Below are 19,609 nucleotides of genomic sequence, written 5' to 3' on the forward strand. Positions count from 1 at the left end.
AGAGAAAAAGTAAACACTTCCAGACCCTAATCCTACCTGCTTTTCCTGCTTCCCCCTCCCTGATTTCTCCCCCAAACATTCCCCTCTTCTACACCCTAAAGCCCCCATATATAAAGTCCCAGCTCACAGCCCGTGGGCTGACATCTTTCCCTTCCCTGCCCTTTGCTGACATCTTTCCCTTCCCTGCCCTTCGCTGACATCTTTCCCTTCCCTGACATCTTTCCCTTCCCCGAGGGAAACGTGTCCCATGCGAAATAAAGCTGTATCCCCCTGAGAATTCTATCTGTGCCTCGCTGCCTCCTGCATCCGCACTCGCTCTGCATCCCAGTTTTTAACCTATCACTGACCACTTGGGATTGGATAACCATTCAAGGAACTTTTCCATGAGAAAACTGATTCTCCTTTTCCCAGAAGCCATTGTTTGCCTATATATCTTGAGGTGGGACCTTGTGAGATTTTCCCCCATCCACATTGGCATGTCAACTGCTGGTATCATTATGCAGTTCTCGTTCAGGCAGCCACATTGTAGAGATTTCAGGGTGCAGTTTCCCTGTTGTATCTGGAAGGTACTATCTAGCGGCAGGCATCCTGAGACCAGCATCTTTGACCTGACCTTGCAAAGGACCACCTAGGGGTGTGACAGATGTGTGGGAGCCTAGGAAGAAACCAAAAAGAAATTGAAACTGTGGAAGCATACAGGAACATGGAAGCATACAGTAGTCTACTCAGAGGAGAGATTGGGGATTAAATCTACTGTGTGTAACGCAAGTCTAGCAGAAAAAAATGACACCTCAACTGTACTACAGCTTGGCCCCTCTTGAACAAAGTGAACACCTCCACTGAAAGTATGAGAATGAATGTGGCAGGAAATGTGGCTCAGTGGATGAAATTGCCTTGCTGGCCAGTTTAATAATCTGAGTTCTCTTCAGAGCATTCAAGATCTGTGGGATGCTGTGAAAAGACAGAATCCGTGAATTATGAATGTAGAAGGAGAAGAATTCCATACTCAATACATAGAAAAATTTCAATAAAACCCAATTGCCCCAGTCCAGGAAAAGATGTTCATGTCAGAACAGAAGGCATTGATACATTGAACAGACAAGACAAAAAAAGACCCCTTTTTGTATTATAATTAAAACACTAACTCTACAGAGCAAAGAAAGCATATTGAAAATGGCAGGAATGAAACACCATGGTACACATAAAGGCAGGCCCATAAGAATAATAGCACATTTCTCAACAGAGGCTTTAAAAACCAAGAGGACTTAGAATGTTGTATGTCAAGCTCTGAAAGGCAACAATTGCCAATTCACACTACTGTCACCCTGTAAAACTGTCATAATTATTGAAGAAAGAAGCATTTCATGATACAAATAAGCCAAAGGAAGTCAAGAAAGAATAAATCAACTGGAACATTAGTTCAGCAAATGGGGAAAAGAAAAAAATAGGAAACACTACAAAACCCAACAAAATTATAAGAATTGTTACACATTTTTCGATAGTAACTTTCGATATTAATGGTCCCAATCACCCAATCAAAAGACACAGACTAGTGGGTTGGATTTAAAAACAGGATCCATCAATTGTTGCCTCTAAGAAATGCATTTCACCATTGAAGACAGACACAATCTTAGGGTGAAAGTAAATGGAACTACAAAAAAGAAGGCATCACTGTCTAATATCTTACAAAATGAACTTCTCACCAAAATTAGGAGAATTTTGTCAAAATTAGGAAAATTATGTCACTTCATACTAGTTGAGGAACAATCCTTCAAGAAGACATTACAATTCTAGACGAAAACACACTGAACACAGGTGTACCCAGTTTCATAAAACATATTACTAGATGTAATGGCATACATTTATCCCCACCACAGTAATAGCAGGTAACTTCAGTAACCCATTCCTACCAATAGAGAGGTCATCCGTACAAAAAATAAACAGAAGTATCTGAGTTAAATTATACCATAGATCAAAAGGGGCCTAACAGAACATTCCATCAGAACACTGTAGAATACGCAATTATTTCAGCAACCCATGGAATTTTCTCTAAAACAGATTATATTATAGGACACAAAGCAAAAGTCTTAGCAAATAGAAGAAAATGCAAATAGCTTCTTATGGTCTGTCTGACTGCAGGGGAATGTAATGAAATCAGCAACAAGAGAACCTGCAGAACTTACATTCACAAACTTCCAACAGCAGCGTATGGCAGTATGAATGGATCAGGGAAGAAATCGAGAAGGAAATATGTGCACTCTTTACTTTCTTCTCTTTTTGATAGATTTGCTACTTTCAAGTGCATACTTTTTCATCTTTTATGTTTGGACCATTGTGATACCTTCACAAGTGATTTTTTTCCTTATAGTTTTACTCTATTCCTCTTTAATTCTGTTTACTACTCTTCAGTATGTTTCCCTTAAAGTACCTGCATTTATCTTGTTCCTCTGAGAGAAGCTTTAGTAGAATGCTTAGTGGAATATACTGTTTGTATATTAAAACCCAAAATTTTGCTGGGCATGATGGTGCATGCCTTCAATCCCAGCACTCCGGAGGCAGAGGCAGGTGGATCTCTTTGAGTTCAAGGCCAGCCTTGTCTACATAGTGAGTTCCAGGACAGCTGGGGCTACAGGGAGACCCTGTCTCAAAAAGACCAAAAACACCCCAAAATTTTTAGCTTGACTTCATAATCCCCCTTGAAATCTAATTTCCAGCTTTTTTCCATTATTTTTATCCAGGTTAATCCTTTTGTCTCATTAACACAGTTTTCTATTTAGTTTTTGATGAATTTGCTGAAATCTCTCAATTCTAAGCTTTTGCTCATGTCTCTTTGTATTTATGAAATAACTATTAATTGATAACTGGCTTCCAGCTATTTCTTTTGTCTATAAAATTTTAGTCCTGCTTTTACCTTAAGGGATAGGTCAGATTCCACTGAGATCAGAATAAATTTCTTTTACTTAGTAGGTGTAATAGGTAGTATTTGTTGAATTTATTTACTTTTTGTCATTTTGAGATTGATGAGTATGATTATTTTTATCCCATTTATGTTGGCTCGTGAATGCATGAGCTTTTTATTTTTATCCTTTCTACAATCTATAGAAAAGCATCTACAGTCTTTTTAATTTGATTGCCACTAATCATCTAAAATTGATGCTAATATTAATTTTGAAAGATTTTTTTTATTAGTCATATAGTCGTTCACAAAAAGTTTGAATCTATTAAATGCTTCAAATGTATACTAGTTCAAAATCCATGCCTAAGTTTTTGATAATAAATGCATAAAAATGAAAGGAAGAGGTTAGATTAGATTAGTTGAAATATTATTAAATAGTATTGTTATTCCCCAGTATTAGGATTAAAGAAGTGAAATTTAAAATATATAAACAGGTGAGAGTGGAAATATCTTGAGACTTTCCTTAAAGGTGAGTGAAGAAGAGCCCACAAGAGGGCATGCACATCTAGAGAAATCTGACCTTTCCTGTTCTCAGGGTAAAAATGACTGTTCTACACATGTACTTCCAGACCTGTTCCCCCTTCCTGGAAAAAGAGTGGATCCTCACCACAACAGCTACACTTCCTATGCATTTTCTAGCACATGTTTATTTTTGGGTGTGTGATTTCCCAAACGTGAACAAAGGTCTTACAGAATGGAACAGTGAAATGCCCTGTAAACTCAGGCAGGATCTCAGATTGCATGTGCTTTTCTTTTTGGGGGGGTGTATTGAGAGCATTTTAATGTTCTAAGCATGTTCACCTTTTCTGTGAAAAAGTGTTAAGGTTTGCAAACTGTTCTTTGGATTATTAGCCCAAAATTCAGGCAGTGCTATATTTGTTGCTCTATTAATCCCTATAATAGAGGACTTCTTCAACAAGTTACCTTGAGAAATGCATGGCCTCATTGCGGTCTTCAGGTTTTCTTATTTAGTCCCTTTTATTTTTACCTTTGTCCTCAATATTATAGCTAACAAATAATTACTGAATACTCTTATTTTGTTTTATGCATGTGAATATATTGCCTGCATGTGTGTAAGTGCACCCATGTCATGCAGTGCAGTAGAGATCAGAAGAGAGCATCTGATTTCTTGGGAACTAGAGTTAATGATGGTTGTCAGCCGCCATGTAGGTGCTGGAAATTGAACCCAGGTCCTCTGCGAGAGCAGCCAGTGCTCTTAACCACTGAGCCATCTCTCCAACCCCATGAATACTCTTCTTACGAAGTTTTAAAAACGTATTTTAGTGAGTAAAGAAAGAAAATAGTGCTTCCACCCAGACTTTTGCGTATTTGGCTCTGGAATATTGTTTATGTAAATGAAAATCTTGCAATTTGGTATGTACCAAAACAGCAAAACAGGAGTGTGAGCTGCAGGAACTACCTGGATGGAGAAATCATTCTGAGCTGTGCTAAGATCCTCTTGGCACTCTTTACTGAAACAGGAATTTAAGCTTAATTGAAGAGATAAAAGTTATAGGTTCAGATGATGAGCTTGGTTGTACCACAGTTAAGCGGTATAGGGCTGATTGTCAGTATTGCTCTATTTTAAGTTATTCAAAAAACAAAACATAATACCCAAACTATACTTTGCAGTTCAAACCAAACTCTGGTTTTGACAGTTTGTCCTCAGTTAGGAATGTTAGTTGACAAAGTTAAATTATTCACAGAATTTAGCAAAGTAAAAAGGCCATAACGAAATTCAGTCCATATCTAGAGCTTTTTCCTAGCCCCACTGCCTTGGTACTTGGGTTTGTTCTCACTGTACATGGCACCACATAAAGCGGATGTTTGGAATATGTATCAGTGGGGCTCAGCCGAGTAGCTACTTACATTAAGTGTAGGCTTTTGAGTGTTGTAGCCTCTGAAGACATACAGTCTTAATTGATATTTGCTGCTCTACGGTGTATTACTTAGTGTGTTACTTATATCCTAGAATATACTTTGCCTGTTCTTTAGTTCTTTGACTTATCTCTACTTCTTTCTTTCTGTTTGTTTGTTTGTTTTGGGGTCTTTTTGAGACATGGTCTCCCTGTAGCCCCACCTGGCCTAGAACTCACAATATAGACCAGGCTGGCCTTAAACTCACAGAGCTCCACCTGCCTCTGCCTCTGGAGTGCTGGGATTAAAGGCATGTGCCACCATAGCCAAGGACTTATCTTTACTTTCTAGTAAGATTTAAATCTATTGAGGAGAAAAAGAAGAGAGAGCAGCACATGAACGTTTTTCTTTTTGCTTTTTAATATACTTGCCTTTAGTTTTTAAATATTTATGATTTTGAATAATAATTTCTATATTTTTGGGTATACTCATAATTATCTGGCCAGATAGTGGTCTACTTTTAAATTTTCATATCATTTAAAGCAACTTATTTCTGTTTTATTAAGTCAGTATCAAATATTATTCAATATGGAGAGGGTCCAATTTAAATCCAGGTTAAGTGGCCCATCCTATTTATTATGGTCTTTCAATGGCAGGAATAAGATCCAGATTGTCTGTGTTACCTTCTAGACCTTTATCTGTTATTCCCCACTGCTTTAAGACTCAGTTCAAAGGCCAGTGGAGTTCTGGCATTTAAAAGTGTAATTTTATCCACAGAAGGTAAGTGTATACCCAAAATGAAAGACCAGAGGTTCAGACTATGGCCAGGTGTTCCTGGAAGGTTAAATTGGACAACTAAATTGAAAAATGTTGCCTGCTCTTACAGTTTGTTGCTGTCTACTTAATTACCAAAGTTTCAGCTTGCTTATTTATGTGTCTTTTAATCTGCCCAGGTTCTGAAATTTATACCCTATTAGTGAGTATGTTATGCTGTCTCTGTCAGTGAAGTGGTGTGATGCATGTGCCTCTGAAATGCCTCCCCCTCACTTGAGTCTGTTTCTCAGATGTTGATGTTTTATTGTAATGAAGGATGATTAATCAGATTTCTAGGGGAGAAACAGTTAAAACTAAAGTTTGATATAAATATTATATTTTTGAGACTTTTAGGAAGTGAAGAAATTTTAGACTTAAAGAAAACTGAATTAGTCAAATGAGAAGAATATGATCCGATGCCAAATGATTTCAGAGGATAAGAGGGCAGGGAAGAGGTGTTGTCAATAAAACATGGAATGTAGGAATGTGTGGCCAGAATTGAGTCTTGCAGTTTCTTTATAGATAAAGTGAGAGGCCTAGTGTTTGTGGTACATCTTTAGAAGTTTGTTTTGAACAGTAGACCAAAGGGCATGTGAAACTTCTTGAAATAAGGTCACTCCCATTTTGTGAGAAATGGATGTAGACTTCAGTGTGGAGATTATGGGAATCAGCTGAAGATTTCACAGCAATTCTTTATAAGGATGTGCTAAGCTCTGAATTTAGGAAAGATCCAAATAGAAGTTTATCAGAGATGTGTGGTAGCAGGAAGACTTCTCTAGGTATGTTAAGTGCATCTTGCATATAAATTGAGCAAGATTCTTATGAAGGTCCAGAGACTGAGTATTGATGAGTTCCTATTAAAAATAGTTTCATGGTATTTATTATCTGTTGCTTATGGTCACACCAAGGGCAGTATAAACCCCCAAAAGAGTCTAGCATAAACAAATGTATAGTCTTCTTGGAGTGGGAAGAACAGCATATTTTGGGGAGTTTAAAGGCAAAAAATCCTGTGGGAATGTACTCAGGAAACCTCTATTCTAGAGCATTTTGAGGCTTCAGGGAATTAAAGATGTGTGGTATGTGTGTATATGTGTTTGCACGTGTGCATGCACATATGCTCATGAATTGGTGGATGAGAAATATGGAAGTAATATTTGTACTGGATGGACTACAAGTGGGATAGAGATGCCAGTGTCTGTTATTATTGGAGAGAGCCCAGGCTGGTGTTGGAGAAATAGATAGAAGGGTTGGTCCTTTGCTGATTTCAGTGATAGAATTGTTGCCTACCAGTTAATTTAGTTTATTTAACAAGCTTAAAAAAAAAATCAACGTAGCCTATTTTGATCTCCATACATAGGCTTAATTTCTTCATTGGCTTCTTCATTTTATCTCTATTTTCTCTAGAAATTAAGTTGAGTTTTGTTCTCTTTCTGACTTCTTTAGTGGAACACTTAGTATTAAATTTTTTCCAAAGTCAACAGTTTGTTTGTTTTTGGTCTTTTTGAGACAGGGTCTCCATATAGCCTCAGCTGATCTGGAACTCACTATGTAGACCAGGCTGGCCTTGAACTCACAGAGATCCTCCTGCCTCTGCCTCCCGAGTCCTGGGATTAAAGGCGTGCGCCACCACCCCTGGCAGAATTATCATTTTTACATATATCTTTTTTAAACTCTCATTTTAGGTTTATTGTCCTTAACCAGTGGCTCATTATGCATATATATTAAATAGCGTATGTGTAAGAATAGAAGTAATTTAAAGCTCCATTAAACAACTTCTGAGCCAGAGAGTTGGCTCAGGCCTGACAGTCTGGCACCCAAACGGTACCAGGAGAGAAATCACTCCCATGAGTTGTCCTCTGACCTCCATAGGCGTGCACACACACACACACACACACACACACACACACACAAAATAAACAAACAACTTTTGGGTATTTTTTTTCATCACTATAATAATCTGATCTCTTTTATGAATATGTTCACCTGACCTCTACCATCACTTAAATATGTCCACTCAACATGTGCATTGAAGTTCTCAGATTGCTTCATTTTAAAGAGAAAAAGACACAGAACTCATTATTTGAAAGATTTTCTTCAAAGCCAAGATTAAGACCATTACCTTTCATACCTTTTACTTTTTGATATTTTTATGAATATTTGAGAATTTTATCTATGCATTGAATGTATTTTGATCATCCTCTCCCCCTACTACTCCCCTTAGCTTTTTCTGGAACCAACCAGCCTCCCTACTTCCGGTCCTCCTTTTTGTGTTGTTCATATACTCGTGGGTATGGGGCCATATACTGGAGCAAGGTTGACGTGCCAGGGAGCATACGTCTAGAGAAAATGGACTTTTCTTTCCTTAGCAGCCATCTACTGCTCCTCAGCTAAGGGTCTACTTTAATTTTGCCAACCTCAGAGTACTATAGAGAATTCTACCAGCTGTGGGGCTGGACAGATGGTTCAGGGATTAAGGCTGCCCTTGCAGAGGGCCTGGATTCAGTTCCCAGCACCCACGTGGTGGCTAACAACTGCCTGTAACTCCAGGTCCAGTGGATTTGATGCCCTCTTCTGATCTCTCCAGGCACTGCACGACACAGTATATTGCAGGCAATACACTCATACACATAAACTAAAAGTAATAAATATTTGAAGAAAATCTACCAGTTGGAAAACATCATCCTTTGCTCATTTGCAGGTTTGTAAGCCTCAAAGATGATCCTGTGAAACTTTGCTATGGTATGAGTTTATAATTAACAGTATAATCCACATAATATTAAATTCCCTTAAAAGCATACTTCATCTACATTATTACAAGCTGAAAAATCTCAGCTTGAATAATTTAGGAAATAAATAAGGATTTTTAAATACTATAAAATTTTATTCTGTGTTCTAAATGTTTTCATTAATTTGTAAAGTACTCCAAAGACATGTGATGCATCTCTGTTAAAGGAAACAAAAGACTAAGAGTAGACATCTTGATGGTAATTTCTGAGATCATTATTTATAGTTTTGGCAGTAGAAGATAGTTTTCTTTTCTTTTCTCTCCCTCCTTTCATGATGAGAATCTAGCCTAGTGCCTTGAGATGCTGATTATGTGCTGTCTCACTGAGCTACACCTCCAGAGCATGGTATCTGCAGATAAAAGGGGAAAAATCATTGGATATTCTGTTATCCAGATTTTACCCTGATTGTGATCAATCTTCAAACACAAAGGTAGACAGTTTATAATTTTGCTAAATTAGACTTTGGTTACATGTACTTGAAATACTCTAGTTCATAGTTGCTTTACTGTCAGGGGCTGATTGCTAAAGATAAATACTGAATGAAATTTGTCTTGTCTACGGCCAGAGCCATCTTTCTATTTCTTTTCCAGATTCTCAAAGACTATAAAGCTTTATGGTAGCATGGCTGTATTGTCTTGGAAGGCACCAGTCATTGTCTTTTCTAAAGGAGTTTTTACTGGTTATGATGTTGCTCTCAAATATAACAGAGATGTTAGGAGTTTTTGGTATATTTAAAAGAGTCTTCTCTATCTTTATTACTACATTAGGATAATTCCATGGCATACCAACCTCCAGATACACTCATATGCTTAAGATTCTTATATTTAGTTACTTGATATTTGAGTAATTCTGTACATGTAAAAGACAGTGGTAGTGGGTTCAGTGGTAAGTGGTAGTTCTTAGAATATTTCAGAATTAGAGAATAGGCTAAATGTGTAATTTTCTGATAGGAAATAGCCTTTTTTTCTTTAAAGAGATACAAGGGATTAATTAGTTTTAAAGCATTTTAGACATATTCTGTTAATTCCCATGATAACTATGTAAAAGCTATCTCCATCTTAGAGCAGAAAGAAATAAAATTGCTTTCAGAAAGTTTTTTCCATCTTTTCCATAATATTGTTACTCTCTCTGCCAATTCGTACCTCTATGTTTCCGCTGAAAGGATTTACAGTTTATGTAGTTGTGTTCTAGTCACAGTTTTATCAGAAAAGTACTGTGAACAGTCTGTTTCAGTCAGGGACAATAGGTACATGTGTATCTGTGTGGTACATGTATTTTTAAGTATTTATGGGGTGTAAGAATGAAATAGTAGCTCTGTATAGTAACAGTCATCATGTGTTTCTTAACCTACTGTTTCATTCCCATACAAATGAGCTCTGTGAAATTATTGTGGCAAAAATACCAATGTTTGTCTTCCACTCAATTTATCTGCACTTCATAAAAATTCTTAAATATGACTTCATCCTCAAGCTTGCTTTGCAGTATGTGAAGTCATTAGGATAATTCCTAAATATTTATGAAGTAATTCTGATTTTTGCAGGTGTTGTATAGTCTTAGGAATGTGTAGGTTAATTTGGAACATAATTTATTTATTTTTTTTTGCATGATTGTTCATCTTTTAAAAGCCATATTACAGTAAATCCACCTTTGTGATCCAGTTTTACTGACAGTTGTTTTTATAGCTTTCTGTAGTATTTTGGTAGGCATAAATGTTGGGTAGTGTTCAATGTATCCTAATTGAAAAGCTAGACCAATTGCTTTAGAGATAATACAGAGATTTCATTGTATTTATGTTACGTGCTGCTCTTTGTAAAATTCTGTTATGTAGAATGCTTGGGTACGACTAGCAGTTTCAGTTTGGGAAAAACAAGGGTAACAAAATAACTGCTAAGTACTCTGAAGAAAGTATATTTTAGGGGCTAAGAGGAGAGTAATACTCCTTAGTAGAGTGTTGTGTAGTATGAATGAGGAAACAAGTTCAATCTCTTGTCCTGCAGAGGGAAGGGATTAAAAGAAAGATTTTGAGCAGTCCTACTATATACACACAGATTAGATACAGTACATATGTTAACTGTATTCTGCCATGTCACAATATATACTTATATTAAAAATCATCCTGTATACTGTAAATATGTATGAGTTGTATTTGTCATTAAAAATATTTGTTTATATTTTTAATTTATGTGTATGAGTATGTTGCCTGCATGTATATAAGTGCACTTGTGAACTCCCTTTACTTCCCTGGGATGCACATCCTCCTGTGTCCTCGTACCAGCACCTTTCCTGGGTAAGTCCAGCAGAGCCCACAGCCTTGACTCCCCCAGCCTCTTTCACCCTCCCAGCTCCCTTTCCTGGGTACTGGCCCATTTCTTGTCTTGGTACCCCAGACACCTGGGCTAACCTCTCAGCCCAGAGCCACCACTGCTTCCTGATCCTTTGCATCTAGACCCAGTTCCTCCCTGTGGTCCCCAGGAGCCCTCTGGGCCTGGTCCTGCCCTCACCTCCCTTTATTTCCCTGGGCTACTCAGCCTGCAGGAATCCTGGTGCCAGCACCTTTCCTGGTTCCTGGGAGTCCTCTGGGCCTGGTTCTGCCCTCACCTCTTGCTTCCTGTGCTGCACAGCCTCTAGTGTCCTGGTGCAAGTACCTTTACTGGGTATGTCCAGTGTGCCCACTGGGCCTTGACTCCCCCAGCCTCTTTCACCCTCCCAGCTCCCCCACTGCCTCTCACCTCCTAGCCTAGGTACTGGCCCATTTCTTGTCTTGGTACCCCAGACATCAGGGCTAACCTCTCAGCCCAGAGCCACCACTGCTTCCTGATCTTTCACATCCAGACTAACCCAGTTCCTTCCAGTAGTCCCCATGCCTCTTCCCACCCCCACCTCCCTTTGCATCCATGGGTGGCACAGCCACCAACTTCTGTGAGAGCATCTTTCCTGGGCCCTGCTCTGAGGCCAGCCCAGCCCCCAAATTCCTGAGGACAGTATCTTTCCTGGTTCAATATACATAAGTCATAAACGTCATAAATCATATAAATGGGCTCAAAGACAAGAACCACATGGTCATCTCAATAGATGCAGAGAAGGCCTTTGACAAAATTCAACATGCATTTATGTTCAAAGTCCTAGAGGGAATTGGACTGGAGGGAACATACCTCAACATAATTAAAGCCATATATAACCAACCCACAGCCAACATCATTCTACATGGAGAAAAACTGGAAGCATTCCCATTGAAATCAGGAACCAGACAAGGGTGTCCATTGTCTTTCCTCCTCTTTAACATAGTGCTTGAAACTCTTGCAAGAGCAATAAGACAAGAGAAGGAAATTAAAGGTGTAATAATTAGAAAAGAAGAGATCAAATTATTCCTTTTTGTAGATGTTATGATATTATATCTAAGAGATGCCAAAGATTCCACCAGAAAACTCCTAGAAATTAACACATTCAGTAAAGTGGCAGGTTACAAAATGAATCTACAGAAGTCTATAGCCTTTCTATATACCAATAACAAGCAGTCAGAGAAAGAGTACATGGAAACACTCCCCTTCACAATAGCTGCAAAAAAAAAAAAAAAAAAAAAAAATCTCAGAATAAACCTGACCATAGACATTAAAGACTTCTACAATGAAAATTTTAAGTCTCTACAAGTTTGAGGAAGACATCAGAAGATGGAAGGACCTCCCATGCTCATGGATTGGAAGAATTAATATTGTGAAAATGACCACCCTACCAAAAGCCATTTATAGATTCAATGCAATGCCAATCAAAATCCCCATGACATTTTTCACAGAATTGGAAAAAACCATCTTAAGATTCATATGGAAACACAAAAGACCTCAGATAGCCAAAGCAACCCTGAGCACTAAGAGCAATTCCAGGGGGATTACTAGACCATTTATTAAACCCTTACAGAGCTTTAGCCTAAAAACTGCATGGTACTGGCACAAAAATAGACCCATAGATCAATGGAGCAAAATTGAAGACCCAAATATGAGTACATGCAATTTCAGCCACCTGATATTTGACAAAGGGGCCAAGAACATTCACTGGAGGAAAGACAGCATGTTCAGCAAATGGTGGCAGCAAAACTGGATCTCCACCTGTACAAGAATGAAACTAAACCCCTGTCTTTCAGTTGCAGAAAAGTCAGCTCCAAAATGGATCAAAGACCTCAATGTGAAGCCTGAAACTCTGAAACTGTTAGAAGAAAATATTGGCAGTAACTTACAAGAGATAAGTGTAGGAAAGGTTTTGCTTAACCAGGTATCAATTGCTCAGGAAACAAGGTCAGCAGTCAACAAATGGGACCACATTAAACTAAAAAGCTTCTGTACATCAAAGGAGGAAACCAGGGAAGCGATTAGAAAACCCACAGAATGGGAGAAACTCTTCACCAGCGACACACATGACAGAGGTTTAAAATCCGGAATATATAATAAACTCAAAAAAAAAAAAAGAATCAAGAAAGGAAGCAGCCCAATTAAAAGATGAGCTAAGGTACTGAACAGAGAATTCTCAAAAGAAGAATGAAAGCTGTCTAAGAAGCATCTTCTAAAAGGTGTTCAGCATCACTAGTCATTAGGGAAATGCAAATTAAAACCACTTTAATATCATCTTACCTCAGTCAGACTGGCTAAGATCAAGAGAACAAATGGTACCAAATTTTGGAGAGGATGTGGGGAAGGCAAACGCTCATCCACTGCTGGTGGGACTGCAAACGTGTTCAACCCATATGGAATGCAGTGTGGAGACCTTTTAAAATACTACAAATGAACCTACCCTTTGACCCAGTTATACCACTCCTTGGCATATACCCAAAGAACTCATCCTATTGCAGAGACACTTGTACATCCATGTTTGTTGCTGCTCTTTTTACAATAGTTAAGAGATGGAAGCAACCTAAGTGCCCCTCAACTGACAAGTGGATGATGAAAATGTGGTTTATTTTTATGATGGAGTTTTACTCAGCAGTAAAGAAATTGAAATCATGAAATTTGCAAGTAAATGGATGGAACTAGAAACTGTTATACTAAAAAACACAGACACAGAAAAAAAAAAAAAAGACTTATGTTCTCCCTCACATGTGGATTCTACCGTGATAAATGTTTATGTATCCAGACATAGCTACAGGAACCGGGACAATGAAAGGGAACCAGGGAGGTAAAGGAAAAGAAAGAATCTGAAAGAGAAGAACAGTAGGAAATAGGTGTAAGGGATATAATTATAATAATCGGGTTATTTTAAGGGGGGGGGAAGGTTATACAAGGAACCTAGGGGATAAAGGGAAAGAAGGCGCTCAAGAGAGGTGGGACCATAGAAGAAGGGTATTATTGAGGGAGAAATGGAAAAAATGGGGCACCTTAAATGGGGAAATCATGGTGGAAGGGTTAGACAATGTGAGAGATAAATAATGTCTAGGTAGTTTTAAAAAACCAGAGGGAACCAGATTAGTTGTACAACCTACTTACAAATTATATATACAACCATATCAAACAATATAATATATGCCTAGGCAAGGTTTATCTGAGAGTCTTTGGTCTTTGCATAAGCTTTATCTACATGGCGCATGGTAATTAAAAGTACCAGACTGGTGGAACTAACCTTCTTGGATGTTTAACAGCCATTCTATGAGGCCTATACTAATTTAGACAGAAGGACATAAAGGACAGTTTTTGCTCCTTGCTCAACTCCTAGGTCAACTAAGTTCCAAGGGACTAAGAGCATCTCTGAAAATGTCCTGTACCTGTGGTGTCCTCTTGATCAGTGAGGTTGTGGAGACCCCACCAGATGGACTTGAACCAGTGTCTAGTCTACAAAGAGGAGGGTCAACACAGAGGAAACATTTCCTTCATGATTCCAAGGGAAGCCAGCCATGGTTGAGTAGGACCTTTGACTTATCTTCACATAGATGAAACTGGTAAAAGAAAGGAGCCAGGGGCTCCTCCCAAGCCCATGTCACCTCTGAGGAACAGATCCTTACACGACCTTAAGAGTAAAAATAAAGTGGTTTATCTGGGCCCATTGTAGTGTCTAAAACAATCAAAAGGATAGTATAACCAAAATTAATGAGGTCAATATAGTTTTTTATGAATCCACTTATATTGCTAAAGGCTACATAACAAGAAACAGTGCCCGACAGGAAATAACCTCCCTTTGAGTTCTTGACTAGGTTGGCTCATAAGACTCCCAGATAGTACCCCAACATAAAACTGGGAAAATGAACAGAAGACACAATATTCCTTATCTAAAGGAATATTGACAACTGATTGCTGCCAGATGAAGAACAGCTGATCTTCCTTAAACAAGGCTCTCTAGATAGGCTGACTAGATTCAGCAAATGGACAAGTACTGGGGAGTGGTTGGGGGGCACCTACAACACAGTGGACAGCAAAAGGGATGACAGAGCATATTGACTCTGGTGGGGCGGAGAGGGTTGGGAGGCCATGGGATAATGCCATTTGTGAAGTGGGTATTTAGATGAATAAGATTGTATGGGATGTTCTGTATGAGATACGTACAAAAAAATCAACATATTAAAAAGAGAAGACATATTTGAGGAGGAAGCATAAAATTTTACTTCATGTTAATTAGTAGAGGTGATAAACATTACCTTTGAAATCTACCTGATGACTTTATATCCATCCTCGGGTGCCAAGAATCTGAGTGTAACTGACTATGACCAGTAATAATCAGATCCATAGAGATTAAAGCACATGTGCAAACATCTAAGTGTTAGAAACATTAAAAATATTGGAAACAGTGTATTTTAAAATGAAATGGAGATCTTATTTAAAGGTTAAAAACTCATTCAATTTTATGTCCTACACGATTTATACTGAGTTCAGTATTGTATAACTGTATTAATTTAACTGTAAGCCTAAAAATTACAGCCACTTTTGAAAGAGAGGTATTCTTTCTCTGGACATTGTTATTGAATATGTTAAAGGTGTAATGAAATGCTTCTTCTAATCATGTGGTTATTAAATAAAAAAAAATGCTAAGAGAAAGAAGCCAGACAGAAAAAAAAAATGCATTTGTGTTGTGTTATGCTCACAGAGGTCAGAATCATGTGTCAGATCCCCTGGAACTGGAGTTACAGATAGTTGTTTGCCACCATGTGGGTGCTGGTAACCGAACCTGGGTCCCGTACAAGAATAACCAGTGGTATTAATCAGTGAGCCATCTCTCCAGCCCTGTTACTCATTTCATTTGTCACTCCAGTTCTAGGGGATCTGACACCCTCTTCTGTCCTTACTGGGCATTGCATAACATAAGTGCACTTACATACCTGCAGGCAAAATACAAACACACGCCTGTGCGTGCACACACACACACACACACACACACACACACACACATTGAAAACCACTGAAGTCAGACCAGTACTTTAAAATGCTTTGTTGTGTGCCTGTGGTGTGTTTTTCAAGGTAGTATTTGAGGACCAGCATCAGTGTTACCTAGAAGGTTGTTAGATATAGTCTCTGCCAGTTTCTAGGTTACTCCATAAGAATTTTCACTTAAACAGATTCTCTGAATGATTTGTATGCACATTAATGTTTGAGAAGCTATCCTATGGAAGACATAAGACTAGTCATTTGGTCAAGAAAGAAATACTTTTGTAACTAAAGTTATAAAGTTATTAAAATTTAGAAGTGGTGTATTAGCATTGTAAAACGAATCTTACCCCTCTAAAATATGTATTTGGCTTTAATTTAATTTAATTTTAATAGAAGGAAGAGTTTGATTTATGGTTCCCCAGGGATTAGAGTCCATCATGGTGGGCAGGCATGGCAGGAGGCGACAAGGCAATCGGAGCAGAAAGCTGAGAGCTCACATCTTCAAGCAAGCACAGGAAGCAGAGAGATAAACCGGAAGTGGGGAAGCTATATACTCTCAAAGTCACACCTAATGACATGCTTCCTACAGCATGACCATATCTTCTAAAGGTTCCATCATCCTCCCCAAACAGTTCCATGAACTGGGGACCAATTGTCCAAATACTTAGAATCTATGGGGGACACTCATTTCACCATATTCCACTCCCTGGCACCTGTAGGCTCAAGGCAGTATCATAATGCAAAATGCATTTAGTCCAACCTTGAAAGTCTTTTTACAGTCTTGACACTATTCAAAAAGTCCAGATTCCAAAGTGTCTTCAGAGACTCAAGGCAATCTTTAATTCGCTGTAAAATCAAAAACCAAATTACATACTTTCACCATGCAATAGAACTGAATACACATTCCCATTCCAAAAGGGAGGAATGGAGACAAATTGAGGAGATACCAGACTGGAGCAAGACCAAAAACCAGGAATGCAAACACTAAATCCAGTAGCTCCATGTCCTATGTCCTGGACTTTACTTCCAAAGGGCTTATGTGGCTCAGCCCTTCCTTGGTAGGTGTCTCCTTGGTAGATGTCTCGTGCTTCTGGCATCTCCATCATGTGACCTCTACTACCAACTAGGCTTTACCCTCACAGTTTCATGTAATGGCCTCTCAGGGTCCCTTAGTAGGCAATAGCTTTCTTGCAGGGGCTCCCCTGCTATACACTTCCTGTACTACCTGGCTCTCTGAAACTGAGGAGGAAGAACCTATTGCCCCTTCACGCTTGCATCTTTCATGCCTCTAAAGCCATGTGGACAACACTGCCAAGTTTGGCTGCCAGTTTGGGGTTAACTCTGGCTCTCTTCATCTACATTACTATCACCTTTTTTCTGTTACAGTTTTCTAGGAGCTGAAAACTCCTTTGTCCTTTTCCTTTCATAAGGAAGCTTAGCTGGGTGGAGTCTTTTTCCATTGGCTTAGTGCAAATCTGGAGGCCTCTCCTTGAAGGCCTAATCTCCTTATCAAAAGAGAGCCTTTCCTTCAGCCCAGGCCTTGGTGTCAACATTAAGTGTACTAGTCCTCTTTTTCTCTTCAAATTTTATATTTCTTATTTCTTCCTGCCCCATTTGCTCGTTTTTTTTTTTTTTTTTTTGGAGATCTGCATAATATTCACCACTACTAACCATGCTACCAATTCTATTTTAGGATATCTTAGAATTTTCTCTGCTAAAAAAATAAATCCTTTGTATTTTAATTTAGCCTCAGGCAAGCTCTTAGGCTATGGGCAACAGCAGCTAAATGTTTTGGTAAAATATCCCAGTTGGTGCTTAAGTCCTCATTTTCCTTTATTAATACCTTGCTCTCTACACTGCATTTTTCGAGACTTGTACTAGAGTGGCCTACTAAGCTCTGCTTACAACATTCTATTGCTCTTTTAGTCCAACCTCCAATTTTCCACATTCTTCGAAAAATATGGTTCTTCACAGCAGCAGCCCACTGTCTGGCACTAACTTCTGTATTAGTTACTTTTCTGTTGCTGTGATAAAACACCATGTCCAAGGAAACTTCTAGAAGGGAGAGTTTATTTGACTTATGGTTCCAGAGAGATGAATCCATCATGGTTGGCCAGGCATGGAAGGTGGTGGCAGGAGGCAGCTAGAACAGAAAGCTGTGGGTTCACATCTTCAAGTGGGCACAGATTGAGAGGGGGGGGAGGGGAGGGGAGGGGAGGGGAGGGGAGAGGAGTGGAGAGGAGGTAGAGAGAGAGAGAGAGGAAATGTGCAAGCTACATATTCTCCTGTTTTAATTTTTAAATGTGTATGAGTGTTTGGGTGCATGCCTTCCAGTGCAGCCGTGCATGTAGTGCCTATGGATGCCACAAGAGGGCATCACATTTCCCAGAACTAGAGTTACAGATGGTTGTCAACACCATGTGGGTTCATCAAACCTGGTCCTCTGGAAAAACAGTCAGTGCTCTCAACTGCTGAGCCATGTCTTCAGCTCCACAAATGTTCACTTTGAAAGCATTTTTCTTAATAAAATTATCACTCTTTTCTTGATTAAAATCTATTTGGTGTCTGTTTTGGTGTATGAGGACCAGATTCCCTCCTCAGGGAGTTTAGAGTCAAGCCTGAAGCTGTCCTTGAAAGTTATGCTCCTGACCACAAGCAAAATTGTGTTATTCTGAGATATGATCACATGGTTCTATTGGCTAGATTTCCTTCAAGTATGGTTCAGAGATACTAGAAATATTTTCTACTGTCATATCATTTTTCATTATGCTTTATGGATTTAAAATTTAAAAAATGAAGTAATAGAAATGTTTAAATGTATTTTCTGTTATTAGAGTTAATGTAAAATTTATGAAATGCTCTATCTCTTGCTTTTCAGTTTATCTTAAAGAAAAAAAATCTTTTTTTAGTCTGTTAACAATATCTGAAAACTCTCTTTGCCCTCTTGACTGAGATGACTCCTGGAGGTTATAGACATTTTTGGTGATTGCTCAGGTGTGTTACTTTACTTCTCAGTATACAGAGGATACTACAACACAAATGAAATTTTTGCTCTAAAGCCTGAAACCACAGTGGTGGAGCACCAGCAATTAGGAACTTGTGGTCATCCCTAGCTCTTTCATGCATGCTGGGGTTGGGTCTGTGGTTGGGCATATGGTTTAAAAACTATTGTCCTAACCCTAGAATACTACCATGATGGATACTAACCTAAAAACCTATATTAACCTTCCTTTTTAATAATGGTAAAGAGGGCCGGGCATGGTGGTGCACGCCTTTAATCCCAGCACTCGAGAGGCGGAGGCAGTCAGATCTCTGTGAGTTCAAGGCTAGCCTGGACTACATAGTGAGTTCCAGGACAGCTGGGGCTACAGGGAGAGCCTGTCTCAAAAACAAAAAAGGTAAAGAGATTTTTCTCCATGCCTCCTTTAATTCTGTTTTCATCTACTAGCTTGTCTATCTAGAATGGATGGCCAAGAAATCATGTGGGACTGGGGAAAAGGCACTTAGACATAAGCATGACTTCTAGTGACAGTTGTCTGTCATTAAGTTACTAAACATATTGATAACAGCAGAAAAGGGACAGTGTCATTAAGTTTCTTTTAAGCAAGGAATTGATGGAAAAAATGCTAGTGTATTACATTATAAGGTTGTAAGTGCCATTCTATGCACTCTGTTCTGAATATATTACTCTTTGAAGTTCTGATATATTTAAAAAATACTAATACTAGCATTTATTGGTTCATTCATATCACAAATATTTTCCCCCACAAATTTTTGAGACCAAGGAGCTACTTTGTTAGGTACTGCTGTAAGCTGTAATTTATATTGTTATTTTTCCATTAAATAGTCATGTTATTCAT

The 19,609-nt window shown here is 38.6% G+C and overlaps 1 protein-coding gene across 11 annotated transcripts in view; it reads left to right on the forward strand.

Moving 5' to 3' along the window:
• Tasp1 (taspase 1) overlaps positions 1 to 19,609 on the forward strand; it is a gene marked incomplete at its 5' end in the record, with an annotated part of 441,173 nt that overhangs the window by 109,821 nt on the left and 311,743 nt on the right.

The sequence above is a fragment of the Nannospalax galili genome, unplaced genomic scaffold (assembly GCF_000622305.1).
Source record: "Nannospalax galili isolate Female #2095 unplaced genomic scaffold, S.galili_v1.0 scaffold151, whole genome shotgun sequence".
Taxonomy (NCBI): Eukaryota; Metazoa; Chordata; class Mammalia; order Rodentia; family Spalacidae; genus Nannospalax; species Nannospalax galili.